This window comes from Canis lupus, chromosome 13 (assembly GCF_011100685.1).
Source record: "Canis lupus familiaris isolate Mischka breed German Shepherd chromosome 13, alternate assembly UU_Cfam_GSD_1.0, whole genome shotgun sequence".
In the NCBI taxonomy this organism is placed as follows: Eukaryota; Metazoa; Chordata; class Mammalia; order Carnivora; family Canidae; genus Canis; species Canis lupus.
Window position 1 is genome coordinate 4,288,567 of NC_049234.1, and position 22,588 is coordinate 4,311,154.

The window sequence follows — 22,588 nt, forward strand, 5'->3', positions numbered from 1 at the left end:
GTCATGGTCCTGGGGTCCTGGGATCAAGCCCCACATCAGGTTCTCTGCTCAGTGGGGAGTCTGCTTCTCCTTCTTCCCCTGCTTTTGCTCTCTCTCTCTCTCTCTCAAATAAATAAATAAAATATTTATAAAAATAAAATCTTAAAGAAAAGAAAGCAAGTACACATAAAAACAAAAAACCAAAAATATCATATTGATGAAGTATGTCAAAGGGACATGGAAGCCAATTGAAAGAGATCCCAATGGTCAAAGCTGAAGCAATATGAAAACCAAAAATAAATAAAGTAGTATTGGATTAAACCCAAAGTATAAGGTAAATATCCACACATCTATATGGATATAAATGAATGATTAAATAATTAAATGAGGGAGAGGAGATAAATCTCTCATGCAGAAGAATTACAAATAATTTACAAAGACTCCACCCTCAAGGAGGTGGAACATAACTCCCAGCCCCTTACATGTGGGCTATTCTTAGTGACTTCCTTCCAAAGAGTACAGTATGGAGAAGAGGAGATGGAGAGTAACTTTGTAGTGGAGAAATCTAACAAATACAACCTTAGCCAGATGATCAAGGTCAATAACAAAAGTGATAAATCATGTTGATGATAATGTGTTCTAACGCCCATCTGGTCATGAGAAAAATCTCAGGACAGGGACATTCTAAAAAAATGCCTGACTAGTACTCCTCAAGGTACTGTGAGGTCACCATGATGACTTGTGAAAGTCATCAAAAACAAGGAAAATCTGAGAAGCTGTCAAAGCCAACGGGAACCTAAGAAGATGAAACAACTAACTGTGAAGTGATGTCCTGGATGATATCCTGAAACAGAGAAAGGACATTAGGTAAAAACCAAGGAAATCTGGATAAAGTGTAAACTTTAATAAAAATGTATCAGTATTAGTTCATTCTTTGTAACAAATGTACCATAGTAATGTAAGATGTTATTAATAGGGGAAACTGGGTTTGGGCTATCTGGAAATTCTCTGTATCAATTTCACAATTTTCCTGTAAATCTAAAACTGTTCTTAAACTGCTTTATAAAATAATACGATAAAATAAAAAAATTTAAATGATAGGCAAGAATACAAACAGGCAATTTGTAGAAGAGAAATTGCAAGTAGTCAATAAACGTGGAAAAAACACCCCGACCTCTGTGGTCTTCATGGTAATGTGGATCAAAACAACAATGGCATACTTTTTTTTTTCACACAACAAATTAGCATAAACTATAGAGAGCAACGTGAACACAGGAACCATTGCAGAGCTGGGCATCTGAGGCTGTCAGTCAGTTGCACTCCCTGCAGGTGAATTTGAGTGATGCACTCTCATGGCCACCACTGGCATTCTCAGTTTTGTCCACAAATGTCTGTGAACTAAGCCTAATGTTTATGTTTGGACTATGCTAATGACGTCATTCATGGAGTTGTGGCACCTCTTATTTAGCAAGGAGAGTAACAGGAGGAATTTAAAATTTTCCTAGGACTTGCCTGAAACTTTCACTTTTTTTTTTTTTTTTTTTTTTTTTTTTTTTTTTTGCCATGACAAGATCAAGGACTGTGGGAGGCAGAGGACAAAGACATATAATAATGCCAAGAAACTTGCTCGATGCCAGGCCCTGGACTGGCTGCTTGATATGTACTTGCTTCTTGTCCTCATGGTTGCCCCAGGAGATTGATGTACTGAAATATTCATATGTGTTTCTTCCTGAATTTCAGACTCCTCGGACATCTATGTTGTTGGATCAGAAAGCAGGAGCCACCTGTATCTAACTGGCCTTTCTGGCTATTGTGTCTCAGAAGTAGAGTTGCTCCAGGGGAAAGATGGCAGGAGGAAAAGACTGGGTCCTGGGCAGTAGAAAGATATGAGGTGAGATTCCTGAGGTTGGTAGCTTTCTAAGTAGTTAATGGACCTGGTCCTATTCTTCCAACTGTCCAGAGAATATAGCAGGGCTGCAGAGGACCTTGCGTGCTCCTTTTAAGAATGTCAGCACTGATCATCCTGAATCACAGATGATAGGTGTTGCCTTGTTGGAACACCATGTTGGCCTATGCAATGTTAGGGGGAGGGTTAGAGTACCAGTAATGTCTGGAATTGACCTTCCACCAATTTGGCAGGGTAGAGGCTTGGAAACTAAATTTGATTTAAACAAAGTAAAAATGTGCAATGTTTCTGGCACACCCATATTTATGGAGTATGAGTCACTGCACTTTCATACTCTTTTTCCATATGGGTGGTAGAAAGTCCATTTCCAGTCATTTTGAGGGCACCCTCCTCTTAGGGTTGTAATAGGGTTACAGGCGTAGAGGGTTGAAAAGTTTTTTGGCCTGCAGCCTGTTGCACAACTCTGCTCTTCCCCAGCCCACATCTGGCTATGGAGACATCTGAGTGGGTCACCTTTGTCCAGTGTCCTGCCATGTGGTGGGCTATCCCACTGAGAGCATCTGTTCCCTCTATGTCTACTCACCGGTATTCCATGCTGCTTCTCAGTTCTCAAAACTATCATGCCAGGATCAGTTAGAGTAATGTGACAATCAAATTCCAAATTTTCAGTAACTTGTAAAATGAGTTTATTTCTTAGTCACATAAAAATCCAGGACAGGTGTTCTCTGGTTGGCAGATGGCTTTCAGGAACCAGGTGCCTTTCATCTTGTGGCTCCTCTCTCCTAGCCTTACATGTAGTTCTCCATACCCACCCAACAGCTTATGCAAATCTACGAGAGAGAAAATGGAGAAATGTGTAACTTCCTTAGCCGGGAAATGCCACAAACTGCTTCTACTTATAGTCAATTGGCAACTAGTCATGTGCCCCCATCTAGCTGTAGGGGAGTCTGGGATATGTAGTTCCTGGCTGGCTAACACTAGAATAATGGAAGGGGAATGTGAGGGAGCATGAGTCTTTGCTGTATGAGTAGCCAAGATTGTCACATCTTCCATAGTCCCACTTCTAGCTGATGACCACACCTCCTACTTCTCTGGAAAATAGAACCCTTCAGATGTTTCCTTATCTTCCTACCACCAAATCCACTGGGATATGTATCTACACTCTCTGACTTCTCTCTTGTCACTGGAGTAACAGGATGTTACACGGCCCTTTCCTTGCTGTCTACAATTCGAAGACAAAGACAAAAAGCAATGTCATAGGTGCTAAGTACTCCTCAATCCTAAAGTGGAGTACTAGTCTACAGTGCAAGGCAACCCCTAACATAGCTCCTCACGATCCTCATCTCCTGGTACTCCTGCATTTGTGTAGTTGCCTCCTCTTAAGTGTAGGCTAGGCCTAGTGATTCACTCCTAATAAACAGAATATTGTACAAGTGACAGATGTCACTATGAGGTTAGGTTATTGAAAGACTAGCTTCTGTTGAGCTCCCTTATTCTTCTGAGTTAATCCAGCTGCCGTGTTGTGAACTGCCCTATGAAGGGGCCTACCTGGCAAAGAACTGACATCTCTGGCCAACAGTCAGTGAGGACCAGGGGCCTGCCAACAGCCATGAAAGTGAGCTTAGAAGTGGATCCTCCCCAGTCAAGCCTTGAAATGACTGCAGCCTGAAACGACATCTTGATTGCAGCCTTGGGAGAGCCTAAGCCTAAGGTACCCAGCTAAGCTGTGCTTTGCTGACTCATAGTGTATCAGTTTGCCAGGCCACCATAACAAAGTCCTACAGACTGGGTGGCTTAAACAACAGGCATTTATTTTCTCATAGTCTAGATGCTGGAAGTCTAAGACCAAAGTGTTGGCAGGTTTAATTTCTTCTGTCCTGGGCTGGAGACAGCACCTTCCCTTTGTGTCCTCACATGGCCTTTTCTCTGTATGCAACAACCCCTGGTACCTATCCCACTTCTTTTTTTTTAAACATTATTTATTTATTTTTTAAAGATTTTATTTATTCCTGAGAGACATAGAGAGAGAGAGAAGCAGAGACACAGGCAGAGGGAGAAGCAGGCTCCATGCAGGGAGCCCAATATGGGACTCGATCCTGGGACTCCAGGATCACGCCCTAGGCCAAAGGCAGGCGCTAAACCACTGAGCCACCCAGGGATCCCCCCTATCCCACTTCTTATAAGGATTCCAGTCATATTGGATCATGGCCTATCTCATGACCTCATTTAGTCTTAACTACCTCTTTAAAGGCACTATCTTCAAATCCAGTCACATTCTAAAGTACTGGAAGGGTTAGGGTTTCAACATATATATTTTGGAGGGACCCAGCTCAATCTTTACACAGAAACTGTGAGATAATAAATGTTTATTGATTTAAGTGCTAAAATTTGGGATAATTTGGTACACAGCAATGGATAACAAATACAAACACCTAGGTGAGACATTCTAAGAGACTGGGGAACTGTCTCTGCTTATGACCCCCCTCCAAGCCCCCCTACAAGAAGGTTGGGGGCTCACTGGGCATGGAAGCAGATGGTAGTGAGGGTTTCCATAAAGAGAGATATGTCAGCGTGCTGAGCTGTGCACCTCCTTAGTCCCCATCACGGAAAGGAAGGAATACATCTACTCCACCTCAACTAGTGTGGGAAGTGATGGGGTTCAGAAATGCTACCCCAAAATATGGCACCTTGCCATTGTTAAGAAGAAAACCACAGGTCCAAAATGGAGTCACTTGTGCTAGGGCCACATCACCAAACCACAGCTTAATGATTAACCTAATTGCAGTCTCAACCTTTCCCAGGAATGTAATCTTAACCAGTCAGTCTGGAATTTCCTGGCAGTACCAGTGAGGTGATCCACCTGATAAGAAACCCGCCTCCCATCATCTAGTACCACTCTGCTAAAGGGAGATGCCCTTGCCCCAAATAATCTTTTTTGTTGTTGTTTATGGCTTCTTTGTCCCACTTCCCCTCTGCCTTAAAAAAAACCTCCCATCTAGTACAGCTCCTTGCAGTGCTTTTCTATTTGCTAGGTGGGATGTTGCCCAATTCATAAATCATAGAATAAAGCCAATTAGATCTTCAGATTTACTCAGTTGAATTTTTTTTTTGTTTTGGATGGCTCTTTTGGTGAAAATTAATAAAAGGAAATCTCATTTAGAATGAAGCCAGGAGGCCAGCAGGGGGAGCCCTCACACCCTAAACACTGCTCACTGTCCATCACAGACCCAACAGAAAGCCGAGTCCATGCACCTGGATACTCCTTTACTCTTCGAGCAAAAGGAAGAAAGGCTTTTCTCCTCCTCAGCAACAGCCCAGCCAATGAGACATTGTCCCATCAAAAAGCCACTGTATATCAAACTCCCAGTTTACTTAATAAATAATGGTACTAGTCAATGGACTTTTGGTTCCTAGCAGCCTGTCCAGTTTCTCCTTTCTTCCAAAAAAGAGCTTTCCTCACCTTTGTTTTCTGCACTTGCCAATGGTTTTGCCTTAGCTTGTCCTGGATTGCAGACCTCTGCGAGTTCCAACTAAACTCATTTTTTGCTGGTAAAATAACAGGCATGTTTATTCTTAAGGTTAACTTTTAAAAATAGCATATTGGCTACTTTAAGTGGGAGGTGTGTGAGAAAACAGCAGAAGCAGAAAGTTCACTGTAACCTTCCCCTACCCTTCTCTGAATAGGTCTGAAAGTCCTCCTGCGAGAGGTGCCCTCCCTTCACCTGGAGGAAAGGAGCATCCTAGTATCTGAAGACAATGGGACACTGTAGTGGCTGCAAAGTTTTCCCTTCTTCCCTACTCCATTCTTTGGCTGGCCTAATAATTAAATTGTCATAATCAGGTTAACAGGAGGAGAACTAACAAAAGCTTAATAACATGTATACCTTCTGTATCCATGGGAGAGATCCAGGAAAATGAAGGAAGTCTCTGACATGATGGGAGCCATTGCTTTAAGTACCATCTCAAGCTAAAGACAAAGATGTCAGGGCCGGGAATCAGTTCTGGGAGATGCCCAGGAAAAGCACAATAAACAAGGTAAGGTTGCTGTGCAGATTTAAGCTATCACCTCCTTCATTCCATAAGAGTTTCTAAACATTTAGTCATCCTTCTCTTCATCTTACAGACAGGGAGGCATCCTTACTTAATGGAGATTCCTCTTATAAATCTAAATGTCTCTTATGAAAAGGAAACATCTCAGTTTTCAAAGCTTCTTCTGTGTCTGCAGTTTCTTAAAAATAACAGCTTAAAATAATCAATATGCCAAAGAAGCATATCTTGGGGTGGCAAAATCTGCTCCCCTTCAACGCCAACAAGAACCCTAATAAACAGGCCTCCCCTCAGTTCACTATGCTTACTTCATACTCCTCAATCTATCGTATTTCTACACAGCTTCATCTATACCACTCTTCAGCTATGGCATAAAAATACCCAGGTCTTCATTTCCTATGAAGGCTCCCATGTCACATAAAACTCACAGCAAGTAAACCTGTGTTTTCCTGCTGTTCATGTCTTTGTCAGTTTAATTTTTAGACCTCGCTGGTACCCTAAGAGGGTCAAGGAAAACTTTTTCCTTCCGTACAAAAGCTTTGAGAGAACACTTGGAGAATCTAAAATGTGTCCCCTGGATTTGGGAGGAAGAGTGGTTAGTATCTGACCCCACTTGAGGAATTCTAAAAGAAAGCCATTCTGCTTTAAGGATCACTCTACCAGGTGGCAGATCTGAGAGAGTAAGAGGCGAGCATGTGAAGAGTAGCAGACTATGCCACCCCCAATATGCCACTTTGGTATAAGGATTATTTTGAGCTAAAGGGACTTGAGAAGAAGCAGATACAAGAATAGCTCCCTGACCTCCAGCTATTTGCCTAAGAGCAGGACATCTGTAAAGCTGTTACCCCTGCCCTCTCTACCAGGAAGGACAGAAGTTAATCACCGGAGATAACTCTAGACTCTTATAAGCACCAATGGGGTCTACCTAACAAACCTTGCAAAAGGTGGCACTCATTTCCCCATATATTTGCTTTCCCACAATTTGCCATCCCTGGGAGCTCAAAGTTCTTTTCCTTTGTCTTGTCACTTCTCTAAGACTTTCTTGTTCTTTTGTCATGCTATATAAGCCCAAGCTCTAACCACTCCTTTGAGTTACTCATGGCTGAATGCTCCTCATGCAAATGTACATGTTACTTCTATTTGTTTTCTCTTACTATTCTGGGTTTTTTCAGTCTAATTTATAGGGCCCTAGGCAAAGCACCTAAGATGGGCAGAGGAAAGATTTTTCCCCCTCTCCCACACATGTTTCCCAGGGGCCAGGTGAAGGTGGGCAGAGGGGGGTTGGACTTAGGGGGAGCCTAAAAACGAACACTGGTGAAGGATCTTTCTGCAGGTGCAAGGTGACCCAGCAAAGAGGGATGCTGCTGGAAGTTGGGGAGGGCTGTGGGGAGTTGTAAGCCAGAGCCCCTTAAACTCGACTGCTTACCATGTCACCTGGGCCTCTTGTTAACATGTAGATTCTTATTCAACAGGTGAGGTGAGCCTAAGTTCTTCATTTCTGAACAGGTGACACCTGTGCTGCTCGCCCACGGCCCACACTGACTTGGAAGGTGATAAGCAGAAAACAGAAGGAGGGGGCACCTGGGGCACCTGAGTGGCTCAGTGGTTGAGTGTCTTCCTTTGGCTCAGGTTGTGATCCCCAGGTCTTGGAATCAAGTCCCTATCAGGCTCCTCACAGGGAGCCTGCTTCTCCCTCTGCCTATGTCTCTGCCTCTCTGTGTGTGTCTCTCATGAATAAATTTTTTAAAAAAGAAAAAAGAAAACGGGAGGAGGCACCTCTCAGTGGGTAAGAAACCTGTAGGGACAGAGAAAGAATAAGTGGTCTGCACCCTCCTGAGTCTAGCTGGTGCCATAAGCTGGGAGCAGGCCGGATGAAGTGGCCCCTGCCACTGTGAGACCTTCCCAGGCACCTCAGTTCTGACCACTCTCTCTGACTCCCAAGGCTGCCACCCCAAACCTGCCCTCCTTCTCAGGTAATGTCTGTTCCTCTATCCCTGTTAGAGCCTCTCCAGGCATACACCAACACACGGCTCTTCTGTAACAAAGCAAACCAAACCAAACCCTTTCTCTACCCTAAACCCCTTCATCCACAGATCCTAGTAAAATTTCTCCTCAGAACATCCACATTTTCTCCATTTTCTTGGCATACATTTGCTTAAAAGAAAAAAACACATTTAAATTGGGAACTATGTATACAAAGGAAGGTAAAGAAAAAAAAAGGTTTTTGTTCCTTGGATCAGTAACTAGTTTCTCTGAGGCTTCTTTTTCATACTATAGCAAAGAGACAGCCTTGCTGTGTTTTGAGAGCACTAAATAAAATAACTCTGCCAAGTATCAGAGGCACAAAGTAGGTCCTCAATAAACCACCTTAGTCCTGAAGGTGGCTGAAGGTAGGAAGCCTGCACGGCTCCAGGTAGAGCAGGGCTGGCATTGGCTGAAATGTGCCCAGGCAAGTGCAGGCATGTCGCTGGATTTCTCCCTGCCTCCCTGCCCCCACCCACTCTCATGTCATGGCCTCCATTCTCCGTGGACTGAGCTGGAGCTGAGGACTGCAAAATGGAATCAGCACGGAAAGGGTAGGAAAGAGAGGCCAGCAGACCATGTATTCCACCCAGCGGCCCCCAGCAAGCTCAATAAAGCACAGTCTATCCCTCGGCTCCCAGGGGTCTGGTAATTTCTTGCTTTGCCTCATGCTAAATAATAAAAATTCAACTGAGTAAATTTTAAAGATAATAATTGGCTTTACTGAATGATTCATGAATCGGGCAGCATCCCATATAGCAAATCGAAAGAAGGCTCCAAAGGGCTACATATAGGGAAAGGTTTTTAAAGGCAAGACAAGGACATGATTTAAAAAAAAAAAAAAAGAAAAGGATTATTTTGGGCAAAATCACCTCTCTTTAGGGGACAAGAAGGGTTTCCTTATGAGGTGAATTCTCTTACCTGTGCTGACCAGGAAATTCCAGACTGATCAGTTAAGATTACACTCCTGGGAAGGGTTGAAAATTGCAATCAGGTTAGGTATTAAGTCCCAGTTTGGGGATGCGGGTCTAGCACAAGGGACTCCATTTTGGTCCTGCGGGTTCTTTTTACCACCTCCTTATTCTGTGTATTCCATATCTTCTTCCTTCTTCATGTGCACTGAGGGCCTAGGACGTGCCAGCTGCGGGCCCAGGTGCCAGATGGCTTCAGAGACTCTGACCTAACAGGTTTCTTGTCCTCCAGAAGTTCATCAGAGGAGAGAACAAAGCAATCCGGTTTCAAATCTGGACTTCATGGGGGAACTGCTGTGCAGCCTTGGCTGAGACACTCCCAGGGACCCTTCCCATTTCTTCATCGGCAAAATAGGGAGAGTAATACGTGCCTTTCAGGGCTGTTTTGAAAATGACCTGGTGCCGTCTAGGTCTGAGGCATCACCTGGAAAGAAATTTTCTGTGCTGTTTTGCCTGTGGGAGAGAGAGAAAAAAAGGAACAGCTTCATAAGGAGTGTAACTTCTTGGTCTCTAAAGATACGCAAACACGCTCTCAGATCAAAAAACATAGTACAGGCAAAACAGAGGATCATCCAAAAGGCAGAAAGGCAGTTTGGGAAGTTTCTCAGTTCCCTCAGCAATGACACCCGGCTCGCGGGCCGAGGGAAGACCGTGCCGGCCGCCAGGCGGCGGTGCCCTCGCGGGGGACGCGGCGTCAGTGTGTGTGGAAGCTGGACCCGGGCCTGACCCTGACGGCAAAGTGACTGTTCTCCCCGCGGAAGGCGGAGACAGAACGCGGCGAAGGGCCGAGAGCTCAGCTGAGGCAGGTAGTGAATTTTCATCTCGTTTCTAAACTTAGCTCTGAAGCCATGTGACAAGCATAATAAGAGCGACTGCGGAAGGCCAAGGGAGGGAGAGAGGCCTCGGCTGGGTCTCGGCCTGAGGGAACAGCTGTCCGGGCACACGTGGCCTTCCGCGGCGAGGAATCCACCGACACGTGGCACGGGAAGCGTGGACGCGAAGCACCTTGCTTCGGGAGGCTTCTTATTTGACTCCCTGAGGGAGTCCTTCAGAGTCACATCGACCTGCAGGTTCACGTACTACATGAAAATGTATCCTGCCTTCATGCCTCTCTTGAATGTTCTCTGTCGCACGGTCGCTTGGGCGGCGCTGGGAGCCCCGAGCACCCTGGGAGCTGCCCTCCGCCACCTTCCTCAGGGTGAGAGGGTTTCCCCTCCCGCTAGCCGCCGGCTCCGGACTCCCCGCCAGGCTGAGCCGACTGAGGAGCCCCGGCCGCCCGCCCGCCAGGGAGCCTGAGGAGGTCGCAGGCTGTCCCGGACAGGGGACCGGACCGTCCTCCCCACAGGGTGCCAGGCCCCCTGCCCCATCCCCACGCCCCGGCAGGAAGACAGGCCCGCTTGCCGGCAGCTGCAGGAGCAGGAGCAGGAGCAGGAGCAGGAGCAGGAGCGCCGCACTCGGGCCGCGCCCGGCAGGCCCTGCCCCGGGGATGGCGGCGAGGCCCACGCGGGCAAGGGGAGCCCGTGGAGAGGCCACTGCCGCCTTGTGGGTCTGTACTGCGAGGCCACTGGGGCCTCAGGGCGCCCGGCTGCACCCCCGGTGGGCATGCCAGGAGAGCCGAGAGTCCTCTGTGGTGCCGCGTCCCTCAGGCACGGGTGGCCCAGCGGGGTTGCCGGCGGGCCCTCCGGTTATGAGGCGGCAGCTATGAGGCTGCAGCTGCCGCCCGTCCTGGTGGAGGAAGGGAGGCTTAGAGAGATTCCAGGTGGAGGGGCTGGGGGGGTGCTTGCTTTCTCAGGGAAACAGCCAGTTCTCTGCGACTCTGTGGTGCGTTGGACGCCACCTCCAAGTCTCAGGCTTTCCCGCCTCTTTGAGGTTCTAAATGTAAATGCCCACCTGCGGCTGTTGTCTACAGCATCAGACAGTGCAGTTCTAGGCAATGTGAGAGGGAGACCCGTACAACCCCAGCACTGAGGAGTCACAGGATTGGATTCATGATGAGCTGAGCAAGTTTTGAGGTGAAGGTAGGCAACAGACAGATGCAATCAGATGCACGCATCCATCCACCAAACATCTTCCACCCCACCTTATGAACAGCGTCCAAATATGAGTTAGTGCCTCCCTCACTGTAGTCAGACAGCGGGAGGGCTGACACTCTGCCCTGCTCATCCTATTCATTTTAGTCTCCCACACCCAACACAGTGCCTGACATGTAGTAGAATCTCAAAAATTGTTTGCGTGCTAGGCCCTTGGAGAGATGCCCAGATCAATCAGACATGGAGCCTCCCCTCAGTGATTTTATGGCCCAATCATACATACTTAACACACTAGATGAGAAGACTCATGGAAAAGCACTGGCATTGAGCCTGGCACAAAGTAGGCTCACAATTAACTGTTTGTTTCCTCTCCTGTCTTGTGTTCCCTCCAGAGCCCATCCTCCAAAGATTTCTAAATGGGGTAAAGTCAAGGTTTTAGAAGAGGCGAAGATTAATTTTGTCTGGGACACTCAATGAAGGCTTCCTGGAGGAGGAGGCATTTGATCTGGCTGATCCAGAACTGTAAGCAGCATGAACAAAGACACAGAGATGTTTGGGAGAGTAAAGACGCGTGTGGGGAAATGCAGGAAAGGTCAGTCTTGTTAGTGGAAGTATATGAAGCGAAGACGTAGAAAACAGGGTAGGAGAGTCCCTCGGTTACCAGGTTAGGACTGGAAGAACCTGGATTTCATTACCAGAGAGACCAGATAGCCCTGCACCTGGCCCGCTTCTGTCTAACCACAGCCTATGTGATAGCTCTGGGCTAGCTGTCTAACTTCCTCTGAGCCTTACTTTCTTCACTGCAAAATGAGGGTGATACTACTTACTCTTTCAAAACATGAATGAGAGTGCACTGCAAATGCACACTACCCTGTTCTAATCTTTTTCCACTTTGGAAAAGTCTGCATCTTATCACATATAGGGTTAACCCTGCACTCACTTATATGCCATTATCATATTCTAATTAACAACTTTTCTATTTATGGATAGTTAGGTTGCTGCCAATCTTTAAGTAATTTATATCCAAGTATCTACAAGATAAATTTATAAAGTAGCATTGCTAAATCAAAGTGTATATGAAATTTAAATGTCGACAGAATTACCAAATTAGTCTCCATGAAAGCAAATCGGTTTCCACTTCAATCGGCAATATATATAAAGGTCTGTTTCCTTACACCTTCACTAACAGCGTTACCAATTTTTTTGATCTTTGCCAATCTGAAAGGTTTAAGTTGGTATCTAATTGTAGTTTTAATTTACATTTATATTATTATGAGGGAAGTTGGGCATCTTTTCGACTTTTTAAAAGACATTTGTATTTCTTCTCTGGGAAATGTTTATAGCCTTTGTCCATTTCTATTAAGGAAATTAGGTCTTCTGGATATGGTCACAAATGGCAAAAAGAGAGTTTGCCATCTCTCTTTCACTACATCTATTTTTTCCCCCTGGCAGATATATATTTTATCTTTCTATAGTCAGATTGACCATTGCTTTCCTTCATTTTTCTGGGGTTTGAATCATGCTCAGAAAGGCATCCACTCCAAGATAGTAAGAGGAATCTTGGATTTATTTAGGGGTGAGGATAGAGGCAGGTAATTCTGCTTTCCTTTTTTCCAGACGGCAGTCACCCTAACACCATTTCTCTGGATTCCTTTAAGCAGCAAGAGCCATTCAAGAACTAGTCAAGGGGCCCTGCTTAGAAGAAGAACATGCATTGATGTAAATGTTCTAAATGTCGGTTCAGCTTCCCAACAACCACGTGAGGTGTGAGCATCCTTGTTTGTCAAATGAGGGGACCAAGGTTCAGAGAGTAAATCATCCACAATGGCACAGCCAGGAAGTGACAGAGCTAGGATTCAAACACAGATCTGATTACAATGTCTGTGCTCATTCCCCCGTGAGAACTATGATCCAGAAGGGGAGGCACAGTGGATACACAGGGCTTTGTGGAGGGATCGGAAGATGGCTTCTCAGTCTCATCCTGTTCATTTCTTCCCCATGAGGGCCTCCTCAACGTTGCAGCCAGAGTTCCCTGCAGCCCGCAGACACGGTGTCTATCCCGGAAAAGCTGCCCCCATTCAGGAATACAGACCAGGAATTGTCACAGGAGCAAGAAATAAACCTTTGTCATGTTCACCGAAAATGTTGCAGTTGATGTGTAGCAGCACCTAGCATGAACCTGAGTATTACAGCTGCTCTCTCACCGTGGATCCTCGAAGGGAACCCCAATTAGGGCAGTTCATTTCTGAAGCTATTCCCTTCTTTCTGCTTGGAGGCAGTGGGGGTCCTTCTCACTTGCCCTGATTTCAAAAGCATCAGCCAACCCATCACTTCCTCTGCCTCCGTTTCCCTCTCCTTTCCCACGACCGTCTAAACCGTTCTGAATGCTGAGCAGCTCTCTTGCAAGATTGCAGGACTCACACTCGGGGCAAAGGCTGTGCACAATCCTTGTTTCTATTTCGGAGTGGGCTAGAGCAGAGAGCCGGAGGGAAACTCACGGCAAAAAAACTCATCCCAAGGCAAACCTTGCCACACAGCCAGGGCCTGCCACGGGTTCTACATAACTAATCGGCCACCAGTCTCTCCAAGCAGGACACAGGCTCAGTGGGGAGTGTCTTGGCCTAGTTATAATATCCAGCTTTTATTACCATTCTTTCTCTATCTTATCAATGGGGAAAAGGGCAAGGGCCTTAGGCATGTGTCCAAAGATACACGCCAGGCTCACAGCAGCTCTCTGTGGCCCAGTTCATGTGAGTTGTGCTCTGAGAGGTCTAATTTAGCAAAAGGGAGCTTTGACTGTCTTACAGATGGTGGTGGTGGTGGTAGCAAGGGCAGTGAGAAAGGTAATAATAGGGAGGGTATCAGAGAGGCAGAGATTCCAAGTGGAGGTGGTTTCTCAGTAGGAATTTTAAAATGCTTCATGGGAAAAGTTAAGGACTGACTACCCTAGAAATCAGATTTTTTTGTCTGTTAATAATAGTGTCTCCTGCAATAATTTCTTTGACATCAGCCATAGAAACATTTTTCTAGGTATGTCTCCTCAGGCAAGGGAAACCAAAGCAAAAATAAATTATTGGGACTGCATTAAAATAGAAAGCTTTTGCACAGCAAAAGAAATCATCAACAAAACAACAAGGCCACCTACTGAATGGGAGAAGATATTTGTGAATGGCATATCCAATAAGGGGTTAGTATCCAAAATATATAAAGAACCCATACAACTCAACACTAAAAAAATAAATAATCCAATTTAAAAAATGGGCAAGGAGCTGAGTAGACATTTCTCCAAAGACACCCAGATGGCCAACAGACACACGAAAAGATGCTCAACATCACTAACCATTAGGGAAATGCAAATCAAAACCACAATGAGATATTACCTCACACCTGTTAGGATGGCTAGAATCAAAAAGATAAGATGCAACAAGTACTGGCAAGGATGTGGAGAAAGAGCAACCCTCGTGCACTGTTGGTGCGAACACAAATTGGTGTAGCCACTGTGGAAAACTGTATGGAGTTTCCTCAAAAAGTTAAAAATAGAGTTATCATATGATCCAGCAATTCTACTACCAGGTATCTCCACAAGAAAATAAAAACACTAATTTGAAAGTGCACATGCACCCCTATGTTTAATGCAGCATTATTTATAATAGCCAAGATATGGAAGCAGCCCAAGAGTCCACTGATAGGTGAATGGGTAAAGAAAAAGTGATATACATATACACTGGAATATTTCTCAACCATAAATAAAACGAGATCTTGCCATTTGCGACAACATGGATAGCTAGAGGGCATTATGCTAAATGAAATAAGACTAAGACAAATACCATATGATTTCACTTATATATGGAATTTAAGAAGCAAAGCAAATGAAAAAGAAAAAAGAAGCAAAAAAACCCCAGACTTTTGTTTTTTAAAGGTTTTTATTTATTTGGGAGAGAGAGAGAAAGAGAGCATGAGCTGGGGGCTGGCAGAGGGGAAAGGAGAAGCAGATTCCCCACTGAGCATCGAGCCTGATTCTGGGCTCAGTTCCAGAATGCTGGGATCATGACCTGAGTTGAAGGCAGATGCTTAACCGACTGAGCCACCCAGGCGCCCCCCCCCCCCCAAAACTAGGCTCTTAAATGCAGAGAACAAACCGGTAGTTGCCAGAAGAAAGGTGGGTGGGGGTGGGTGAAATAGATAAGGGGATTAAGAGTACACTTATCATGGTGAGCACTGAGTAATGTATAGAACTGTTGAATTATTATACTGTATACCTGAAGCTAATATAGCTATATGTTAATTAAAGGAAAAAAATAGTGTCTCTCTTGTCCTCCCAGATGTTGAAGAGCATCACAATGGATGACACGATCTACTTGGTGCTAACCACTCACTGGCCTTGTTGAATAACTACTAGAAAGTCTTTAGGCCTTGAATTCCTTGGATTTTTAAAAAAATTTTATTTATTTATTCATGAGAGACAGAGAGAGAGGCAGAGACACAGGCAGAGGGAGAAGCGGGGTCCCTGCAGGGAGCCTGGCATGGGACTGGATCCCGGGGCTCCAGGATCACACCCCAGGCTGAAGTAGGCGCTAAACCACTGAAACACTCGGGCTGCCCAAATTCCTTGGATTTTAAAACTGATCATGCTCATGCCCTAAGCACTGTCCAGTGCACTGCAAGGATGGAAGGCCTCCTCCTCCTTCAGGCTACCTTGTTTTTTCCACTACAACTCAGCTTTAATACTATCTCTTCCTGGAGAACATCTCCAAGCCCAGGACTGGTCTAAATGCCCATCTCTGTGCTCTCAGCTCTCCGTACCTACTTTTAACATATCCCCATCAACTGTTCCTATCTGGCCCTCTCATCAGTTGGTAATGCCTTTAAAGCTGGGATTGCTCCTTGCCTGACTATGTCCAATTCATCACAGTGCCTGGCAGGAAGCAAGTGTGTCCGAAAGAATTCAACCTTCTTAGCCAAAGCAGAATATTTTTCCAGCAGATGGTTTTAGAAAAACACACATTAGATTATATGAAATTGAATCTTAGGACTTTGACACTGGATGGACCTCAACCTTCAGAAGGGTGAAGTAGGGGCCTTAAGATGAAATGGCTTGCCCAGAGCAGAGCCACATGTCAGCAGCCAGGCTGCCACATGAGCACCTTTACTGGTAGGACAAAGCTTGTTAGTGACATCAGAAACCATCCCTGGGCTGAGGTTTGTTCGGATAAGACAACCTGAAACACACTTGTTAGCTGGTATGGTCTTTCACCCCAAAGTCTACAAAATGCTTTGGCCTTTGTATTTTCTTTTTCGTTTCTACTAGATTTTTTTTTACGTTGGGCACCTGGGTGGCTCAGTGGTTAAGGTGCCTTTGGCTCAGGGTGTGATCCCAGAGTCCTGGGGTTGAGTCCCACATTGGGCTTCCTGCAGGGAGCCTGCTTCTCCCTCTGCTGATGTCTCTGTCTCTCCCTGGGTCTCTCATTAACAAAGAAATAAAATCTTTAAAAAAATTTTTTTACCTTTTATTAATCCTGATTATAAAAGTTTACATGGTTATTATAGAGATTCTGGAATATGCCAAAAAGTAAGAGAGAGAAAATGAAAAATGATCTGAATTCCACCAGCCAGAGGCAGCCTGCATTATTATGGTATATTGCCACAGATCAATTTGTAGTTTGAATTTTATATTTTTCCTTTTTTCGATTATTGTTCGATTATGAGTAAAGTCCTTAAAAATCAGGCCTTCCTTTGTAGTATTTGTGCCCTGAAACTTTTTAGTCAGCACACTTTGTACTGAGTTAATTTATAAATAAATCCTTGCCAATATTGGCAAGGAGCCAATAATGAAAATAAAAAGGAAAAATGCTACAGAATCTGTTATTTGTAGTAGCTCTACTTTAATCTGTAGGAATAGATTATCTTTTCCTAATATCCAGGTGGCTTGCAATTTTTCCTTGTAATAAATGAAAACTATGTTTATTACATCATCTCACTGTGATGAAACAACATCTCTTTATGAAATCTCTACCTGCATTTTTCATTATTGCTTTCTGAATCACATGTTATGTCCTTGACTTTGAAGGAAAGATTTTTAAAAGGTGAATTATTTCAAAATTTAGGATCAGCTCCAAAGATAATGCTGTTTTTCAAGTTGCCTGAAGAGGACTGATTCTGTTTCAATCAGAAAAATGTAAGATAATTTAATACACAGTGAAAAAATTTAACAGAGTGAAGTGGTGTTAAGTTTTGCCTGTAACATAAGAGACCTGGCTCTTCATATTTGAGGGGAGGATTGATGTCTCTTTTTACCTACAGGTGTAAATTGCATGTTAATTGCCATTACCCAGTGTAAGGGAGAGGAGCTGCTTTTTGAACTATATTTTCCAATTGGTATAAAAGTTAAATTATTTGAGTTCAAAGATACAGTAACTAGAAAGACTACCTGGTTCTTAGAATATGGAGACCAGCTATAGGATTTAAGTTTGTGGCCATAGAAAATACCCAAGTAAAAAAAAAAAAAAAAAATACCCAAGTAATAACATAAAGCTATCTCCCTAATCTGCTCACAGAAGAGACTTCCATCTTAAGCCTCACAATATAAATTTTAAATATCTACAGCATCGTAAAAAATATGTATTTTAGGGGCACCTGGGTGGCTCAGTCAGTTGAGCAGTTAAGAGTCTGCCTTTAGCTCAGGTCATGATCCTGGGGGCCTGGGATCAAGCCCTGAGTCTGGCTCCATGCTCAGTGGCGGGGCGGGGGGGGGGGGGGGGGGGGGGGGGGGGGGGCGGGGTGTGTTCTGCTTCTCCCTCTCCCTCTGTTGCTCCCTCTGCTTATGTTCTCTCTCTGTCAAATAAATAACTACATAAAATCTTTAAAAAATATATTTTGAACCAGGTAAAAGCTAAAATAAAATTCAAGTTTGACAGGCTAAGAATGAAAGGTCTATAAAAATAGACCTCTAGGGACGCCTGGATGGCTCAGCAGTTGAGTGTCTGCCTTCCGCTCAGGGCATGATCCCAGGTCCTGGGATCAGGTCCTGCATCGGGTTCCCCGTGGGGAGCCTGCTTCTCCCTCTACCTGTCTCTGCCTCTCGCTGTGTCTCTCATGAATAAATAAATAAAATCTTAAAAAAAAAAAAAGATCTCTAAATGTTTCTGTTTTATGTTCTAAGTGCATTTGTGTTGTGGAAATTACATAGATACTAGCTAATGGGGATTATACTTGCATTTCACAAACCTATAAATGTATTTTATTATATTAATATGGTCCAACTATCAAATCCTTGCTTATTATGAAATAAACAATAAAAATAATTATAAAAAGGCAACACTACGTCTCACAACAGTTTTCAGCGTGGTGCACATTTTCCAACTTGCCTTGCATCATTTTTTCTTTTTTAATCACTAGAAGAAACTGCTGAAAAACAGGTTTTTTTTTTTTTTTTTTTTTTTACAAAGCAATTTTGAGCCCGCAGGAGACCACGCCACTGCCACCGCTGAGACTCTTCAAAACAAAGACTCATGGGGACTCCTGGGTGGCTCAGACGTTAAGCATCTGCCTTCTGCTCAGGTCATGATCTCAGGGTCCTGGGATTGAGGCCCACATGGGGCTCTCTGCTGCTCGGGGACCCTGATTCTCCCTCTCCCTCTGCCTCCTGCTTGTGCTCTCTCTCTCTCTCTCTCTCTGTCAAAGAAACAAATAAAATCTTCAAAAACAAACAAAAAAACAGACTCGTGTTTCAGGGGAGAGCCTGCCAGTGAAGATGGGGTATGAGGCCATAACCCGGTTGAGCCTTCCATACAAATCTCTCACAGATTTCGAGGAAGGAAGACATAAGACCCACATTTACTGATGTATTACAATGTCCCAGGGCACTCTGCACACATCATTCCATCTAACGCCCCCCCACCCCGTGCAGCTCCACAAAGAAAATGCCATTATGATCCCCATTTTACAGAAAGGAAAGCTCATGTCCAAGAGAGGTCTACTGTCTCTCCCATGAGTCAAATGGGTAGGGGGTGGCTGGGACTCAGTCCAGGGTCTGTTGTGATGTCCTTTTAACTTCTCATCCCTCACGCTGCCCCACTAGGCACGTTTTAACATGAAGAAAGAAAAAAACAGTAGAAATCAATGTAGGAAAGAGGGTGGAGTCCCCCCAAATTGGATTTCTTTCTTTCTTTTTTTTTTTTTTAGAAAAAAGATTTTATTTATTTATTCATGAGAGACACAGAGAGAGGCAGAGACACAGGCAGAGGGAGAAGCAGGCTCCCTTCAAGGAACCCGATGCAGGATTCGATCCCAGGACCCCAGGATCATAACCTGAGCCGAAGGCAGATGCTCAACCACTGAGCCTCCCAGGCACCCCCTCCTGTCACCCTTTGATTTCAAGTTAAATCCTTTGCCCTCAAGGACTGAAGGAGGGGGCCTAGTGGTAACCTCATAGATCTCTTTGGGCCTAAAATCCTATGAAATTGATTTGAAGAAGAAAAGATAGACTAGAAAAAAGGCATGTCTCCTACTCCCCCCTCAAAAAACAGATACTTTTGGCCTTGGGCTATTTAAAACCTAGCCTGAAATATTGAGGTATAGTACCTAGAGTTTTAAAAACCAACATTCTTTTAAAAAAATTATTTATAGAACAAAATTCAGCCCAGTTGAGTTGATAAAGTTCTGCAAGGACTGTCACAGATAAATCTTCAGATAACTTGGCCTTATGGTTGTCTTTGCCCCCACCTCTACTTCAGTACGCAGAGCAGAACCGCTCGTGGATCCTCTTCATCACAGAATGGTAGCATTGGTAAAGCCTCCAAAGCCTGAAATTCCCCTCCACGATCAGAATCTCCTACCCTCCCAAATCTATCCTGCCATCTCATCCAACCATGAATTCTTCCACTCCTGCCCCATTTCAGCCCGCTAGAGAACGTGAGTCACTTGTGTCCTTGGGATCCATTTCCCCTTTGTCGCATCCCTGCCATTCCTCCCACACAATCACTATGGTGTAAGGGAGTAGTGATGGGGACTAGTGACTCAGGCCTGGTCAACAGATCTGTTCAACAAGTACTTACATGGTGCTTACACTGAGTAGGCATCTTCTAAGTACTTTTTACAAAAAAGACTCTAGGGATCCCTGGGTGACTCAGCGGTTTAGCGCCTGCCTTTGGCCCAGGGCACAATCCTGGAGTCCCGGGATCGAGTCCCACGTCAGGCTCCTGGCATGGAGCCTGCTTCTCCCTCCTCCTGTGTCTCTGCCTCTCTCTCTCTATGTCTATCATAAATAAATAATCTTTAAAATTTTTTTTAAAAAATTAAAAAAAGACTCCATTTATTTGAGAAAGAGAAAGTGAGTGACAGCATAGTGGGTTGAGAGGCAGAGGGAGAAGGATACTCCCTGCTAAGCAGGAAGCCTGATGCAGGACTCGATCCCAGGACTCCAGGACTATGACCTGAGCTAAAGGCAGACACTTGTTTACTGACTGAGCCATGAAGATGCCCCTTCTAAGTACTTTTTAAGTGTTAACTTATTTAAGCCTCATAACAACCATATCAGATAAGTACTGTTATTCCCATTCTATTAATGAGAAAACTAAGAAATTGGGAAGTTACTTGTCTAAGGTGCACAGCTAATAAGTTTTATTTTCCTCTGACTGGTATGATTGGTTCAGCATTATGACCAAATAAGAGCCCATATGATGCAATTGCTGGGGCCTCTCCCGAAGAGACTTTTGTTCTTCCCTGAACTTGAAGTGGGGTAGATGTGAGGAGCGGTACAGCCATCTGGTGACCACAGGGAGGAAGCGTCTTTATGAATGAAGCCATTATAGGCCTAAGGGAAAGAGAGAACCTGAATCTCAATAACAAAATGGGAGCCCCTGATCAAACCATGCCTGAAGCTAGCCCTACTCACGACTTTTTCAGTTTGGTGAGCTAGGGAATTATTTTTCTGTTTAAAAAAAGTTTGGTTTGAGTTACCTTTCACTTGCAAAAAAACCCAAAAAACAAAAAACAAACATTCCTAGCAAGTATTGCTCAGTTCATCAACTTTGTAATTCAGCCTACCTAGCTTTTTACTATTATAAAGTCAGTTCATGAGAAAAATGAGCATTCTTTGGTGAATATAAACACTTAAATATTATAAAGTTTTGTTTTGGCAGCATATTATACCACAGAAGTCATGATTCATACAGATCAGCACCAGCATACACACTTGTATAATTTCATGAGCACAAGCATGCATGGCCCTGATTTTTTTTTTTTTTTAAATCAAAAAGCCAATGCAGAACTAAAAATGTCCAAATGAGGGGCACCTGGGTGGCTCAGTGGTTGAGCATCTGCCTTTGGCTCAGGTCACCATCCTGGGGTCCTGGGGTCCTGGGATCGAGTCCCACAGCAGGCTTCCTGTGGGGAGCCTGCTTCTCCCTCTGCCTATGTCTCTGCCTCTCTGTCTGTGTTTCTCATGAATAAATAAATAAAATCTTTAAAAAAATAAAAATAAAAGTGTCCAAACAAGTGACACATTTACAAAAAGTCTGTCCGGAGATGGCCAAAATGTTATTCGTACCTCCCTCCTGGCATAGCTCCTATGCCTAACCGAAGCCCCTGTCAATCTGCCGAACTACTCACCAAATCTGTCTCTTGGTCCTTGTTTTTGTAGACTTTCCTGCTGCATTTCACCCTATTTGCTCTCTGCTTCTTTATTCCCTTCCTCTGGATTCTCTAAGAAGTTTCCTTCTTTGGTTTTACACTTCTCTGTTTTGTAGTCACTTCCCCCTTGTGTCTCACAAGCGTCGGCATCTCTCAGTTTTATTCCCTACGGAATAAAAACTCAGTGGTGCGCAGGATGGGGCTGTAACAAAAAGCCGCCCTCTCGGCCCTTCCCCCAGAGTAAGCCCCGACAGCAGCCCCCCCGGCGCACACCTGGCCCCCTCCCTCCGCCGCGCTCTTCTCTGCCAGTCCCCGGAGGGGGGCCGTTCTCGCGTCAGAGTTGCCTCCCCGGGTGGAGCGGGGGAAGGACGAGGGCAGAAAGGAAACCAGCCCCTTTTCAGAAGGCAGGAGCTGCGCACGTCACACTTGGGCGCATCCTGCTGGCCAGGACGTCCCGCGGCCACAGCAGGCTGTGGGGAAGCTGGGACACGGCATCTGCAGCCGCGCGGCCGCGTGCAGCCCCACCTGGGGACGGGGCCCCCGGCAGCGAAGAGCAGTCCCTGCAGCCTCCCTGTCCCCTGCTTCTGTCCTCCTCCCTGGGCCCCGCGCCCCATCTCCTTGCAGCCTCTGTTCTGCACACAGCGACCCCGGGCTCTCGCCGAGCCTCTGGGGCTGCCCCACACCCAGATCCACCTACACGCTCTCCCTGCAACTTCCCTCCGCCTTCCTTGATCCTCTGAAGGAGCCACCCACACTCCAAATCTGGTGTGACCTTCAACTCCCACCCCTGTGTCCCGGGGCCTTGGGCTCCCACTGCCCCGGAGCCCCCGGACGGACAGGGCTCCTGCCCATCTCCTGTTCCTTTCCTCCCGCCACCTGAGCTGCTGGGCAGCCGCCCTCCTCCTCTGGGCTCTCCCCTTAGCCGGCCTTCCCCAGGGCCATCCAGAAGCATCTGTATAGTATAACTCAGACCGGTCACTCCCTGTTCAAAGCCTTCCTGGACT

General features: G+C 45.2%; 2 long non-coding RNA genes across 4 annotated transcripts; one reads left to right on the top strand and one right to left on the bottom strand.

Annotated features, from left to right (window-relative positions):
* Positions 1-144: 144 nt before the first annotated feature.
* Positions 145-22,049, bottom strand: LOC102157312. Of its 2 annotated transcripts, XR_005368472.1 has the most exons (5): positions 21,858-22,049; positions 21,564-21,750; positions 8,876-9,378; positions 2,469-2,715; positions 145-823 (listed from the first exon to the last, which is right to left on the bottom strand). It is a non-coding gene; the product is annotated as an uncharacterized LOC102157312 (long non-coding RNA). The 2 variants fall into 2 exon arrangements; XR_005368471.1 differs by lacking the exons at positions 145-823; positions 2,469-2,715; positions 8,876-9,378 and adding an exon at positions 20,535-20,766 and having other exon boundaries at positions 21,858-22,016.
* LOC111098502 lies at positions 10,572-13,721 on the top strand. 2 transcript variants are annotated; one of them, XR_005368473.1, is made up of 3 exons: positions 10,572-10,943; positions 11,348-11,477; positions 12,573-13,721. It is a non-coding gene; the product is annotated as an uncharacterized LOC111098502 (long non-coding RNA). The 2 variants fall into 2 exon arrangements; XR_005368474.1 differs by having other exon boundaries at positions 12,617-13,721.
* Positions 22,050-22,588: the final 539 nt, after the last annotated feature.